Below are 16,825 nucleotides of genomic sequence, written 5' to 3' on the forward strand. Positions count from 1 at the left end.
GTAGTTAATTTATGTCATACATTGAGCTCATTCTTAAAAGGTAAACATTTTACAGTAAGCCTCCTGGTTCACAAATCAATGCTTTTTCTACTGAACATTCTTTCTATCTTGCTAATAAAATCTAATTTCCAGAATCATAGTTGCTAAGCAAATATGCATAAAATAATAAATTTACCCAAATCATTTATTATTTAAAGGGTGGTATATAAAATTTTAAACAGAAGTCATTGATCAATGAAAGTGACAGAAAATAAGCAAAATAAAAATAGAATAAGAAGCCAAAAGGCCTTTCTTTAGGGAATTATTGGGGAAAGTGAGCTCAAATATGAGGTCTGGGGCTTTATAGGCAATACTTTATCTTAAATTAGAATCTGCAGGAACCCCCCCTTGTCACTTACTGTTAGACTTTTTTTTTGCCAGTGTGTGCTACCTGTTTAGTAACCAGGTGAGATCATTTGAAATGAATCTTTTAAGGCTACAACTTACATAACATATTTATAGATATTACTGCTATATACAGACTAATATTTTTAGCCTCACTACAATACTTTGTACAATTTTTATAACTGCTAAATGCTCTGTCAAAGGCTGTCAGCCCATTGGCAACTGAAAAAAAATGCACAACCTAAAAATTGAAAATTATGTTTTATTCGGTAGACTTGCTAAGGACTTAAGCCCAGGAGATAGCTTCTTAAATTACTCTGAGGAACTGTTCCAAACAAGTATGGGAGGAGCTGGGATATTTAGGAATTTTTGCAACAAAAACCAGGTAGTTGGAACATCAAAAGATTACTGTTAATTAAAAGAAAAACTAGACATCTCAAGTTAATGAAGTTAGCGCTTTTCTATGTATGGGAAGATACAAGAGTCTGGGTTCACTGAAATCATTCCTTTGATTATCCACCTTCGCTGTCTAGGGCCAGTCTTCTGTTATTCTCCATCCTGAATCCCCTTGGGGTGCATAGTTGGGGTCAGCTGCAATGGGTGTGGCTTGAGGCTGTGACATCCTTAACTGATAATGGCAGGCAACATTTTTCAGCCTCACCATGTAGACAGATCCTAGCTCTCAGTCTGGTGCAGCATGGCCAATTCTTTTTGATGTAGCTTGAGTTGTCAGGAACATAGGGGCATCGTTCATTGCCAGTGAGAGTGCACATCCTTTCTTTTTGGCCAAGGTGATATCCGAGCCATGGGATTCTATAGACCCTTAGTGTGATGGCCATCTCTCAGCAGAGTTAGAGGAGCAGCCTTATTGTTACCATATTTTAATAATTTTTTATCTTTCTCAGATTGTGTATGACCTCACCTGGGAATAGTATTTTCCTAAATACACATTGTGCTTCCCAAATGCTGTGACTGTTTTCCCCTGGGAAATATTAGACGATACAAAGCCAGGTCAAATATGTATGACCGTGAGTGTGAGTGAGCTTGACAAATGAAATAGGTGTCTTTGCAGGTTATCATACTCTCTTAAAGTCACAAGTTAAAGCTGGAGGTTTCACCTACAATCAGAGGGCCAGATGGCATTTGTTATACAGCTGAGTGTAAGCAGTTCCTTTCCCATCAACATAGCTCAAACACTAAGGGGCATCAGTTGCTAAATATAAGGCAGATACCTGCATATTTTCCTACAAATTTTCTCGGGGTAAACCAGTGCTGTACTCTGAACGTTAAAGGAAGTTCTTACCTCTAGCTGTCCAAACGTAGCACGTATTATTCAGGTAAAAGACACTGGTATCATAGGAGTTTCTCCCTTAGTGTTTTGTGGTAATTGAGAACAAACTCAGCATTTAAGGAATGTACTGTTAATTGTATTTTGGGGGTTTCCAAAGCTGAGAATCTAAGAGCAATACCTAGGTGCAGACAGGTTCATTATTTTTAGTAAAGTTAGTTTTACTCAGTCTTTGGTAATAGATGCTCTTCAACTTATAATCGAGACCCAACAGTCAAACCAGAAGGTTAGGGAAGGGTGGTATATAGCAAGTAGCAGCCGTCACAGTGCTTGCCCAGTGTCATGTACTTGTCATGCTGGTGGTGGTTATTTGCCAGTCTTCTTTGATGAAAGAGAGATGAGCAGACCTGGTTTCTCTTGTGTTGGCAGACAGGCCTCAAGTAAAGATTTATTTTCCAGGAGGAAAAGTGATTACATAGGTTCCTTGCAGAAAGATTTTGAGAGCAGAAAATCTGCCTTAAAAGTTCTGTAGTCTTTGGACTCAGTTCAGAAGTGCCCAAGACCAAACCTCAAAGCATGAAAGCAAAAATTGGGCCGTACTTAAAAGAGACAAATTATAACCTAGTTAAGCACCATCAAATGAAGTCAGAGGCAAGACCTTCCTCTTGACAGGCAAGTTAAGTGCTATCTTCTGGAACTTTTAGTTATTTCCTGATGCCTTCTCTTGGAATAGGTCTGGAAGGTTTTTTGGACATATCTGAAACATGAGGTTGAATTTTCCTGACTAGAAGGCCAGAGTTAGGACAGAAGGTCCGCCAGCTGTCAGAGAGACCCAGCACCGCCAGGAGCTATTTGTAAACTGCCACCACGGGTCTGGTGATTCAAGTGGAAAGTGTCCACAAAATTTTCTTCTGGAACAGTGTGTCTATAAGAAACCAAAAATTAATAATAAATTGTTTGTTGGGTGACACAGTCATCTTCTTAAACATAAAGCATAGATCCAAGACAGAAGACCTTTGCACCTGACAAGTAGTCAGGAAGACTTGAAAAGGCCTCCTTAGGTGAGGTTCAGGCTATGTTTTAACACTGATGAACCTGGATGAAGATGGAGTGAGCTGGATACCTGGAAATTTCATAGGCCATTAATATTGCATGAGTTAAAAAAAAAAGTCCAGTGTGATTGCTGAAAATTTCTTTTGAGAAATGGGTTAGGTGACGGGCCATTGTGGTTTAGTTTCTTTAGTGTCCCATCTAGATGTTGCATTGTCTCTGTTTGTTTCTAGATGGAGAGACAGCAAGAGCTTGGAAAAGTTTGTAAGGCTTTGTAAATTCTACAGTCTATCTGAAAAAGTGTTCCCTGATTATTATCAAAATGCCGTTGCTGGGTTTTAGTGTTGAAGGTTCTGCCAGCAGCCGTGTCAGCTCTTGCATATGTGTGTTACTACTTACCCTGCGAAGGCACACATAATCGCTGAAACACTTTCCTATGAACAGCACATGTATAATATTAACCTGAATATTTGCAGAGGGCGCCCAAGGGGAATGATTTTTATTTATTTATTCTTTCATTTATTCTATTTTTAGATTTAGTTTGCTGCCTGGTCTTTTACGAGTAACATCTGAATGAGTTAGCAGAGGAAACCAGTTGGTTAATTAAGATAAGAGCAATGATGCCTGTGAACGAGAAATTGCCGGGGCCTTCCTTTGGTGAGAATATTTGGTAATGGCCACAGCTGCAGAGGCTGCAAGGGCTGCTGGCTACCTTAGCTCCTCCAGAAGTAAGGAAACCTGTATTTTTACAGTTGTCTACGAGAACTACCCAAAAGCTTGAGGAAAAGCAGTAAGTTATGACTTTTGAGAAATAAAAGTATAATCTCAGGTGAGGACAGCCCTTCCTGCCACCTAGGAAAAATACGGAGAGAGCAAAATTGTACTACCGTTTGTTGAAAAGAGACTGCGTATCCAGAGACCAATTAATTTTTTTCCCTAAGCTCCCAGTCCCCTCTTCAATACTTTATGCAAGTGTTTTGTTTTAGTCATAGCACCTGTTACTAATTTATATGTGATGGGATCGTGAAAACTCTTTAAATAAGAAATCATACATAATCAAAGATGCGTATACGGGCATGTGACCATACGTTTGCAAGAAAAGGAATGTGCCAATGATTTTCTTCCTCTAACAAATTTGCAAAGAAACTGTCAAGTGATCAGAGTGTTATTTTAAATATTATTAACAAGGCCACAAATTATTAAATCAGATAATCAGAATTATAGATTTTAAAAGTTACAAGTTATTTTCACAGGATATAGCAACACTGAAATCCAGGTGTCTAACAGTACTACTTTTTAAAAAACAGTATTTGCAAATGCCGTTTTATGATATAGAATAGAGTTCTATCTGCTTTTCTGCAGCTACAAGGAAGAGGGTACATTTTCCCATTTTAATTTTGGTAAGTTTTTTTTTTTTTAATTAAAACAGCAGAACTGCCTAAATACCAGGATTCCATTAGCTAGCATCAAGAGAGCAGATCAGGTACGAGCAAAATTCAGAAGAGGGCAGAAAGATAATGAGTGTTAACAAATTCAAGACGGAACATGTGATATCTCGCCTCTACATGTAATTAAGAATATAAAGTTTATTTCAGATTAAGATATGTTTGTTGGAAACAGTCTAAACTGTATATTCACATAAAGTAGATTTTGGTAAAATGATTATATATTTAAATCATCTGTTTTTTAAACTGTATGGATATTTTTAGTCTTTATAGGCCCTAGTTTACAATTACAGATAGTTTTCCGTGGTCTGGGAAAGCTATTCTATTTGTTACTCTCCCTTCTACCTTTTAACCCCTACCTTTTAACCCCACCCCTCAAATTATTTTGATAATTCCCAAGAATTTGCAAACTTGCTGTTTCATGTATTTTCTGAAAATGAGAAAAGTGTTAAAAGTTTGTGTTTTCAGTGCCTTACGAAATATATAGGAATACATTTTTTAAACTGTGTGCCCCAATCAGCATTTCCTAAAGTGCCATGATCTGTTTATAGGTGTGAGGTGAAAAAAAAAATACAGTTACATAATTTAGAGAAATGTCTAATTAAGTAAAGTTAACATTTTTTCTGTAAGACTTCTTAGGGCCTTCAGCATCCTTCTGTGTTATCCTCTGGGTGTATCCTAGTTTCCGAATGTACCTGGCCTTCTGGTAGGATTGGTATTCCATGGGAAATATGGGGAAGTACTGGTCTAAACGTTGTTAAAATTTGAGTACACATGTCTAAAAACAAAAGGTGCCCGACCCTTCACTAGAGTGTGAGCTCTTTGAGAGCAAGGACCTCTTGTTCTTTGTAATCCCCCACTGCATGTGACCAATATAATGCTCAGTATATATTATTGAATAAGTTAATATATAATAACTTGAAAGTCTGTTTTTAAAGGCCAGCCCTAGTGAAGCTTCTGATTTGCTAAAGCTAATTACTATAAAATAATGTGTGTATTTTATTGTGTGTTACTTTTTCTTCTTCATACTTAGAAGAACTAGAATATTTTTTAATGGTTTACTTTGTAGTTTTATATTTAGGATGGTGACCAGCTATTTTTTATCTCTGTTGCAGAGATGTAGACCTAACCACAGAACAGATCCGTTCATAAACTATGTAGCACTTCAAAATTGCTAGGTACAGAAGTCAGAGAGTTCACTGGCACCTTCATTTCGTTTCACCGTGACATTTTCTCCTCTGGGAATCTGAAACTTTTTTCATATCCTCCTTCTTCACTCTTAACTCCTACCTCCCAAGAAGACAGTTTGTCTGTCTGTTCCATTCCTTTTTGGAGTCCATAGAGTTTGCCAGGATTCATGGGATCCCTCGACCCATTTACTGTCGCCTTATATTATAGATCTTCTACCACAGACCTCCTGCCTCACCTGCTAGAGGCTTCTTGGCGTTCTTGAGGATTTCCTGGATGAACTGAAGAGTGTTAAGTACACATATACCAAAACAAAGGGTCTTCATTTCTGTGCAGGTAGTAACAGGCCCTTGGACCTCTGAAGGGAGGACGTTTTGGAGAGTCTCAGTTACAAACTACGATGCATCTTTATAGGAATCTAATGACCTTTGCCACCTTTCTTATTAGAAGAAAGGGAAATTTGAAGATTTAGGGGTTTTTAAGGTGCTCAGAGAGTTCTGTAGATTTCAATTGGATATTTAGTTGACACATAATATGGTGTCAGGAGCAAGTGGGTAAAGGAAAAATATGAACAAATTCTTCGAATTGAAAGATGAAGAATACTCTTATTTAATTGTTAAATGAGTTTTAAGATAGACATTTGGAATGCCATGCAAAACATGTTTTCTTAATTGGATTACAATGCTTTTTAGAGGACCCTTAATAGGTAGTGTGAAATTCATACTTTGACAATTTAGGCATCTTTTTGCAGGATTTTGTAAGATTTTCCTATGTAAGAGACTATTTGATACAGAAAAGTGTTCTTAATGAAAATTTAAAGATTTCCTGCCTTGAAGACCTTTTGAAATAGGAAATATTCGTGGAGTAGCATAAATGGGTATCTTCTCTTGTAAATAACAGAAAAGTCCCTTAATGTCCTACAGAACCACGTATCGTGTTGCTGTTGTTTTCTTTTATCTCCGTGCAAACTACCATTGATGGAAGACTGTCAGCCAAGCGCAGAGATGTGCTAAGACAGGAAGCTATGTAGAGACTGAAGTATAGGGCCTTCCTTGAAGTTTTGGAGTTCATGAGTGATGGGCGGGAGGAGTGGAGAAAGAAATAATTCTACTCTAATACGGTCAAGGAGTATGACGGAGGTGTTGGCTGTGCCTGGAGAAGTCTGGGAGTTTTATAGAACAGGGAATATTTGCATGTCTCTTAAAATAGGAATGTTCATAGTTGGTGGTGGCGGCTAGGCTGTTCAAAGGCTTAGAGATGTGAAAGTGTATGGCATGTTTTGGGGATGGTGTCTAGCCCCAAAACTGTGGATGAGCCCATTCTGCCGGGTTAGGTGAAAAAGAACGGAGGCCAGAAAGCTTCATTGAGGTCGGTCTGGGAGAGGTAACTATGATGTTAAAGAATTTGGGCTTTTCTGTTACTCTTAGCCGTTTTCTTCTGTCACGTAAATGATAGGTGTACATATATACAAGGATAAGTACAGTTCCTGGGCCCTGGCTTTCTTTTTCTGCAGTCGTTTCCATCCCATTCGAACATAGGAGAATATGAGAAAGGAAATTATTAGAGATAATTACAGACAGATACAGAGTTGACTTGTTAAACGTATGTTTGACTTTGTAAATTACTACTGTGCACAGCTGGTAAAAACAGTTGTCTTGACATAGGTTGAGAACAGGAGGAAAGTAGGTAAACTACTACTACAACATAGGAGACTGGAAATGAGGGCTTCATCAATAGAACGAGAGGAGAGAGGATGGATTTAAGAAATAGTGCTAAAGTAAATGGTGAGAACTGGACTAATTTCCGAGACCCATCCATACTCTACATGGGTCAATTCTAGTAATATGCTACCGTACTCCCTCCTTGTCTGCTCTTACACCCCTGCTTGCATACTCCCTCTCTCTCTATCACACACACACACACACACACACACGCACACAATATACTTATCTACTGCACCACACTGTTGTGGCCATTACTTCATCACCACCGTTCTCCCTTAAAATAGGACATTTTCCTGTAGCTGCTTTTACAGGGGATCATGCCTCTTTGAAATGGCTGCTTAAAAGCACACATCTTTTTTTGTTTAACAAGTATTCAATAGATATCTTGGCCCTCATATTCCTTATCCTTGATCATCTCATCCTTCTCTCCATCTCTGAACTTAAAAGATGAAGGACAACTTAGAGAAGAGAGGATGAGTATCTGTTGCACACATACTTGGAATATTTGGTTTAACCCCCACCCCCCAAACACATTGTAGGCATCTTCACAATGTCCCTTGCATCAAAATGCATACTTTAGAATGTCATGTACTTCTTCACTAAAATTTTCTTTTTCAAACACATTAGTATTGATTTCTTTTTTTCTTCTTCATTCAGAGGCCCATTTTTTTTCTGGATTCTCCTAATATTCTTTTTGTAGACTTATCCCAGCTGTGTGTTGTCTTTTAAGGGTGCACACCTCAGACTGCCTGTTGTATTCTTTGTGCAAATATACCATGCTTTGGTTCAAGAGTAGAATTAAGCTTTCCAGTTTTTTATTCTTAATGATAAGCAATTCGGCTGGTATTTAGATGTTAATACTGCACTGATCTAATGATTTCAGGCAATGATTTATAATAGATAGTTCACAGCTCATCATAAAAGACAGAGCCTAGAGATCAGTTAATCCTACCTGCACATTTTATAAATGTGAAAATGGAGATCAAGAGCCGCTAAATACCTGTGCCTGATACCACAGCAGGTTAGACTTAGTCTCTTGACTCTATGCCAATGTCAGGTTGTCTTTCCTTTTCATTTCCTCTTATTAATTTTGAATTGCGTTTTATATCTAGATCTAGATCTAGATCTAGATCTATTCCTCTTTAAAGAGTTCAAATATTATACTTTAAGGCCCCTTCTGCCCATGGAATCACATCCTTCATCCCAGGAGTAACCACAGTCATCACTTTGGTATATGGTCTATTAGCACTTTTCTCTGCATCTGTTTATTTTGTAGGGGAGGTAGTTAGGTTTATTTACTTATTTATTTTAGAGGAAGTACTGGGGATTGAACCCAGGACCTCATGCATGCTAAGCATGCACTCTACCACTGAGCTATACCCTCCTTCGACTCTGCGTTTGTTTATAACCTATACACACACACAAACACACACACACACACACACACACTCATGCACGGGTGGGTTTCCTAAATGATATGGGGGTTTTTTGGTCACTAGTGAGTTTTTCAGTGTACCCAGTCATTGTGTAACCATAGTTGGATTACTTTTTACAAATGTGTACCTTACACTGTGCACATAGAAGCAAATCTGACACCCGTCCTCTCCTATAGCCTCATTGGATGCCTGTCCACTTATTCATTCAATGAAGATTAAGTGTCTGTTACATACTACCTTCAGTAAGTTTACACTTATGAAAGTAAAAAATGTACAAAGATGACTAATACCAAATACTAGGTGCCACTGAAGATATATAAAGAGTCAGTCATTCTTTTCCATCTCATTACCTGGAAGACCTGAATAGCATAGGAAAATAATTTTAAATTATAGAAACTCTTTAATGTCACTTGTTAAATTCAGTGTTTGCTTAGCTTAAAAGTATTTTGACAAGACTCCACTTCAATTGACCGTAACTGAAGTATTAAAGCATTATAACTGCGATCCCAACCATTTATAAATTTATGTAAGCTTAAGGCTTACCTTGAAATTAAAATGTCAGTCTCAACAACTATATTTTTTAAATGAACTTCAAAGCCAGCTATAATGTCGGTATTTCAGAAACTTATTGCAACCAACTATCACCCACAATTTAAAAATTATAAGTATATATTTGTTTTAGAGTTGGGTCAGATACATGCACTGGTGCGAAACATTAAAAACTTTTGGATGTTTACTGATTTGATATCTCGCTCTACCCACTGATTCAGTCATGGCATCATGGTGTCTGAGCATAGGAAGTCCTGGGTCATGTGACTTCTCCTGAAGAACAGACTGTAAATTCAGGTCTAACCATGTGCACAGAGCATCTACCCTGAGCCAGGCATGTATCCATGTGTGAGATTTCATTTAGTCACTCATAGATGAGTGAAGCAGCCCTAAAAAGTTAAAATTTTACTTGAAATGAGATTAATATTCCCTGAGACCCAGCACTATAAAATAATTATTTTTCCAGCATGGTCATTTATTATAGTTAAAATGTTATAAAACATTTGGATATTCCTCATATGCTTCTTGGGCAAAGTGAACACATTTATATTTCTTTCAATATGATCAAACCCTAGAGGTTAAGTGCTTTCTTTTGTAATTATTAAAATTTATAATAATTCTAGTATAGTAATTCTAGTCATAGTAAATATTTAAACATACAGGAATAGTCCAAAACGAAAATAGGAGTTCTGGATCTTACGAGCTGTGGTACTAGTTTACTTTGAAATATTGGGGAGCAATTTCATACTTCTAACCTCATCTCTCTTCTAAATAGGTGAAAGATTTTTTTGCTAAATATGATTGTTGGTTCAAAACCTCTGGAACTTCCTGGGCGAAATCTGAAATTGCCCTTCTCTCTGGCCCCCATACACAGAGGGCTGGGAGAGACAAAAGAAAGAGGCAACCATTCCAGACCTGTAGCCAGCAGGTTTAACAAGCAAGGGAACTTACGTATAAGGCTTGCCTTGGGCGGCCTCAAGACAAGCCAGATCACTGCGTCTGCCCACCAGTTTCTTAAAAGCTTATATAGAGACCTTAACTGGGTTCAGGCATGTACCCAGTGCAGACAGTCTCACCATCACATTACTATCTCAAGGCTGAATCCTTGGGGCAGCTTCTGGGACCAGGCAGATCTAGCAGAACGCACATTTCAAGGACAGGGGAGAAGGTGAGGAGCCTCCAATTGCCTAAGTCCAGCTCGTAGGCCAACCTGCAGTCATGTCTTCTTGACGACCTCCTCCAACAATGATAGATTAGTTGTTTGAAAACCTTAGGTAAAAGGTACTGTGTAAGTTTGACGTGATAACTGCTAAAAGGATATCCTAGACGGAAATGTTTTAGGTTGCAAGATATATATATATAGACATTCAACCTCATAGGACTTTAAAAAATACTCTTTTGCTAGAAGTGATAAGCCTTTAATTAAGAACTGTACTTTTAAAAGCAAATAGCGGTCTTTCCGGTTCTTTGAGAGAAAATAACAGCATGGGTGTTCATGTATGATACTCATATATTGACTCCACAATGGTAGACAAACCATCTCTATCATTTGGATCTGAAGCCTGTCAGGACATCAAATGTTAATTAGAGGGGGCAGGGTATATAGCTCAGTGGCAGAGCGCATGCTTAGCATGTACGAGGGTTGTGGGTTTATTCATCAGGACCTCCATTAAAATAAAAATAAAATAATTAATTAAAAACCTAATCCCCCCCAAATGTTAATTAGAGCCTTTATGTTCCTGTGTTAGAAAGCACAAAGAACAGTCTGATTCCTTGAGGTCTTACACTAAAGCTAGGGAGAAAAATAAATGTTGGTAAACCAACTTGAATATAAAACATGTAAACTTCAGGTAAAATCCTTTTCTACGTATTTTGCTGTTTTATTACTTAATCCCAGCTGTAATTGTAAAATTGCTAATAGGTAGTGTTTACCGTCCTTTACCCTAGGTTAGGAAAAGTTTTCTGGAAGAAAAATAATATCCAGGGTGTTTTAAACAAGGAGATGAAGATTGCTTGGTAAACATGGAAAGAGATTATTTTGGTTTACTAAAGGCATGGAGAGAGAAAGACTAAAGAAGAATTAGGAGAGTTTGCAATAGACTTGACAGAGCTAAAGGCAGGAAAGAAAATTAGGTGATAACATTGACATATGCTTCATCACAGATTTGTGAAAGGTTTTTAAAAGGAATAAATGATTGATATGATACCTAAGGGAAAACTTTAGTTAGCAGTTTTCTGTATGCACAGAGGACAGGAAAGCCGCAAGCCCCCCAAGGTAGCAGTTGGTACAACTTAGGTGGAGAATTTAGATAATGCCAGTTGACAAAGGAGGACTCTTTAAAAGTGTTAAGGAACCACTGTCAAGAATTGCCCTCAGGCCCTTGGAGTAGTACCAAGGACCCAGCCCAGCACTGAACCACTGCAACGCTGTCCCATTAACTTTGCCACTTCCTGGCCTCTTGCTACCTTTTTTGGACACTAACATATCTTGTTGATCATTTCTCTCCCACACCCACTCTCCATCAGAACTCGCAAGATTAAGAATTTCTTTTTTTTCTTTTCTTTTTTTTTTTTTTACAGCTGTCTCCTCAGTACCCAGAATAGTGTTTAATAAATGAATTCTAGAGCTAAACATCAGTGTTTTGAAATATAGCCTCTCAACTGGATATTTAGGATCAGTAAATGAAAAATAATATTAAATTCAGCAGGAATCTCAGAGGCAGCCTGCTGTTTCTTTACTGTCTGTGAATCTTTGAGGAAGATTTTTTTACTGCTGAGTCTCCCCTCAATGTTGGAACTGACAATTGTGATTTAGTGCCTTTCTCCTCTCTTCCCTTCTCCATTTCTCTCACTGTGGGGATCTAAAGTAAACAATTTCACTATTTTTTCATGATCTGGGCCCATCTCCCCCCTAATAGAAGGAGTTCCTTATGTGGCATATGGTTCCAGGGACACTTCTAAGAACAAAGAGCACACTCTTTATGTGTGTGTGTGTGTGTGTGTGTGTGTATTTCATCCAACAAATAAACACTTATTATGTGCTAGACTATGGATATAGTGTGGTAAAAGATACTTTCCCCACCCGCACAGGGCTTACAGTCTGGTAGAGTTTTTACAAACAAATGAAGTCTCTAAACTGTTTCTCTATCTTCTCTTTATTTTCAAAGTTCCTTGGAAAGAAAAGGCAGATTAAAAGGAAGAAATGAAAAAAAAAATGGCGTTTAACTTCCGAACTTGGTATTAAGGACAAATATCCACTTTTTAGTTTGCAGGGCCTTTCAATTCAATTTTCATTCAACAAACACCTACCAAGAACCTCCAGCCCTTGGCTAGATTCTGAGGAATGAAAGCAAAGTAAGATATAGCCCTATTCACAAGGGGGAAAGTGCAAATGTATGAATACTCTTCAGTGTGGTAAGTGCTACATGTTAATTGTCTTTTGAGTGATCAACTCCATTGGCGAGTCCTAGATAATATAAAGTCCTTTTTGGACTAAACTAAAATCCACCTCTTTTTCATTTCTATTCATTGGTCCCAGTTTTGTCCTCTGAGCTCCTCATGTGTTTATTCAACCCACAGGCATTTATTAGGGACTTGACAATGTGCCATAATTTGCCGAGTTCTCTTCATAGACAAATGGACATGATCCTTGCCCTCGAGAAGGTTAGGACATAGTTCTGCAACACTGAGGAAGTTGCTTAACCTCTCTAAGCTCAGTTTCCTTCCCTGGGAATTGAGGGTAATATTAGTACCTACTTAGGATTATTGTGAGGATTACATGAGTAATGCATGTAATGCACTTAATACAGGACCTGGTACACAGCTTTCAACAAATGTGAGCTATTATTTTTCCTGTATTTAAAGAGGAATCCCAATAGGTAAATTAGCAGTTGCAGGGTTGATATGAATGCCTGAACAGAAGTAAGCACAGAGTGCTATGGGAATATGCCAGAGGAACAGCTGATCTTGGTTAGAGAGGCTAGGGAAACACCCTGCAGAACTGAACTCCATGTTGCAGGACTAAATAGTGGAAATGGCAAGGGCACGGGGAAAGAGGGGGGACAGCATGGTGCATTTGGTACTTCAGTTATTTAGGCTGGCTAGAAGACTAATTCAAGAGACGTTAGGATGTAATAACCAATTAAGTGTAGTTACAGGAGAAAAGGAAGAGAGGGTGTCAAAGATAATTCCTAAATGACTGCCTTGAGTAACTGAGTGGAAGGTGATGACATTGGTTCATAGGGAGGATAGAGGCAGACAGCTAAGTTCAACTGTAGACATGTTGAGTTTGAGGAAGGCTGGGCACTTTGGCTATTCCAACTAGGAGGTGAGAACTGGCCTAGGGCTGTAGATTTGGAATCTGTTGACAGGGGTTAGTTGAAGCCACCATGCATATATTGTGTAGAGGATGGCCAACATTAAGGGGTGATCAAACAGCTCCTAACATTGATTAAGAATGAATTTCCAAAACAACAGCAACAAAAAAAAAAACAAAGCGTAAATACAAAACAGAAATAGACTCATAGACATAGAATACAAACTTGTGGTTGCCAAGGGGGTGGAGGGTGGGAAGGGATAGATGGGATTTCAAAATTGTAGAATAGAAAAACAAGATTATACTGTATAGCACAGGGAAATATACACAAAATCTTATGGTAGCTCACAGAGAAAAAAATGTGACAATGAATATATATATGTTCATGTATAACTGAAAAATTGTGCTGAACACTGGAATTTGACACAACATTGTAAGATGATTATAAATCAAAAAAAAATGTTTAAAAAAAAAAGAATGAATTTCCAGACAGGTTAGAGGAAAATTGAGAAAGAGAGAAGAGACTTAAAAAAAAATGTCAATAGTCACAAATTTCCTCTGAGAGGGTAAGAGAAAATTGCTGTTTGGATTAAGCAACTAAGAAGTCACTGGGCAAGAGTTGTTGCAGTCGTGAAGGGACCAGAATCTAGATTGCCAGAGATTGTGGAGTGAACAGGAAATGAGTGAGGAAGATGACGCCTGGAGGCTCCCTTTTCAGAGGCTGTAAAGAGTATAGCAGAGATAGCATAGAAGATAGAGGATGAAGGTCAGGGTCTGGTTTATTTAAGGTCACGGAGACTTGACCTCCTTTTTATGTCCACGGGAAAGAGCCTGGAGAACGGGAGAGTTGAAGGTATAAAGGATAAATAAATAACAAAAAAGGATTCTTGGGAAGGTAGACAGGAATGACATCCTGTGAAGGAATGTGTCTTAAGCAGGACAAAGGACATCTCTCCCACCAACTAGAGCTGTGTGGACACAGGTACATCTGAAAGAGAGCAGACTTGATGATGCTTCTGAGGCCAAGTCATCTTTTGAAAAGAGTTGATAAGGGAGTTGGGGGCAGGACTGAACTGTGGGACTTGAAAAGAGGAGAAACCTAGAGGAGAAAATGTCATTGTTGCCATGTGGGTCCCTATGCTTTGTCAATGTGTCCGTTTATTAGTGGAGAAACCAAAAATGGTCTGCACTAGATGGGGACTGACCAGTGCAATGTGAGGCGAGACTAGTGTCTCCAACTGTCAGTTCCCTTGTTTGGAATCTTATACTAATGGAGCCTCTGATTTGATGACTATTTTTTTTAACAGCTCTTTCATACTGAAAGGCCAAGAAAAAGCATTTCTCTAGAAGCCAGATTCAGAGGAAAATTTGAGTCAGTAATGATTACTGTTCAAAAGAATGAGCTACTTATCCAAGTCAAGAATTAATTCAGAAATTGTTCAAGTTAAATGAAAACCCTTTTAAATATTCTCAACATAGTGACAGACACAAGCAAGAATTAGTTGAAAAATGAAGGTCTGGCGAATGCTTGAAAGCATCTATTGAACGTTGAATGCAGATAGCATAGACATCGAATAAGCCTACTGTATGGATATGCCATTATTCCCAACTGTCAGTCACTTAGTCGGAAACTAGATAAAACCATAGATGGATTTTGTTTTCGAAAATATTGTTTTAGAATGGTTCACTCACTCCCTCACCATGCCCTGTTGTCCTGCACCTGGCCACTTGACACGCACATGTTAATTCCGTCACCGCTGAACCCATTTGAGTTTGTTACTCCTGCTCCATCCTGCTCTGAAACCTGCCCGTTATAACTAGATCAGCTGCAGGTTACAACCAGTCATATTATGTTATCCTCAAATAGGGCTGCTTTTACTGAATTGCTATTTTTGTGTGCCATCCTCGGCTTGTATTGAGGGATACAATAATAAATACCCTCATCAAACACGTAGTTGCGATTACTAGGAAGAGGACGAGCGTACATCTTGATTCGGGGGGGACAGTTCCAGTTTACACCTGTTGTCCCAGCATAACGTCTAGCAGCTCTACTTTCACTCTCAAAACATGCCACAGTTGCATGATCTGGAGGTTGTTCTTTTCATTACACAATGCCCTTTTTTATGAGGCTTTCTGAGAAAGTTTTGATCCTGTTCATGGAGATCCATCATACCTGTGCTGCTTCTGAGCAATTGGCTTGCTTTCATTATTTACACATGGTGACTCATAGCTACTCAAGTAGCTGCTTTAAAGTTGACCTTAGAAAGCTTAGGGTCAAATTTACCACTTGCCTCATAACCAGCTCAATGGTATACATATTTATTTTAATCTTAATGCTCCCCTGTTTTTCCTTTTTGTTTCTTCTTGTCCCTTTTCTCCTCACTTATTTCTAATTTCTATCTTGAATTTCACGCATCCTTGTCAGCTGTCTTGAATTATTTTTGAGACATAGCAGTGAATAAAGCACAAAACAGATATATTGCTTCTGGAACTTATCTGATATTCTTGAAAGACCGAAAAACAGCTCTTTTTCACCTTGAGTGTTTAATATATCCCATTTTTCTCTATTTCTCTGATCTATGATGTTTTGACGAGATTGCCAGGTTTTGATCAAATTTGATGCAATATTAAGAGATGAAGATACTGTACTTCCGAGTAGATCTCTGATCAGTCTGCTACCTTAAAACAAAACATAGCTGATAACATTTTTCAAATGGTACCATCTTCTGTGATTACAGAGCTTGAGTAGAGAGGCAATCCTGCTTAGTGGGGAAAAAAGCCCACAAAAATTTATCATCAGGCAAACCCTATTTTCACTCTAAATCTCAGGTCTCTCACCTGTATCTTAGAGATAATCATGCCTAATTCTTAGAGTAAATGAGGCAACATATATACAGTACCTGGGAAGTAACACACAGTAAATTTTACCTGCCAGTATTGTCGTTATCCTTACAATTTATACATCACTGACACCAAGGATTTTTCACTTAGTAAGAGCACTTGACTTTTTCCTTTTTTAACAAAAAAAGGGTTTGAAAGTTAAACAATTTATCACTTATCTACTGGCAACATAGCAAGCTAGATAGTTTTGAAAAGGCTCTCCCACGGCTGAACACCTAGACACTGGCTAAAGGCCAATACACAAACAGACTTTTAAATGCATTGTGGAGCTGGTAAGAAAGGAAGGAAAATCCTCAAAACTTCTCTCCACCCCCAACAAAAATAAATAACACTGAAATCAGAGAGGTAATTAAATAAGGAATTGTGGCTACTTTGGGGTATGTGCAAAGATCAGGAACCCAGAGTCTTGGAGATTATAGAGCATTCAGAGGTCCAAGAAAGTAGGTCCAAAGGCCCATACAAACTGGGGGAGCTAATTCTGAGACACCTGCCATCACCCCCCACCCCCGAATAAAACTACAGTCTCAGTGAATGGGTGAACTGGA

This window comes from Camelus bactrianus, chromosome 12 (genome assembly GCF_048773025.1).
Source record: "Camelus bactrianus isolate YW-2024 breed Bactrian camel chromosome 12, ASM4877302v1, whole genome shotgun sequence".
In the NCBI taxonomy this organism is placed as follows: domain Eukaryota; kingdom Metazoa; phylum Chordata; class Mammalia; order Artiodactyla; family Camelidae; genus Camelus; species Camelus bactrianus.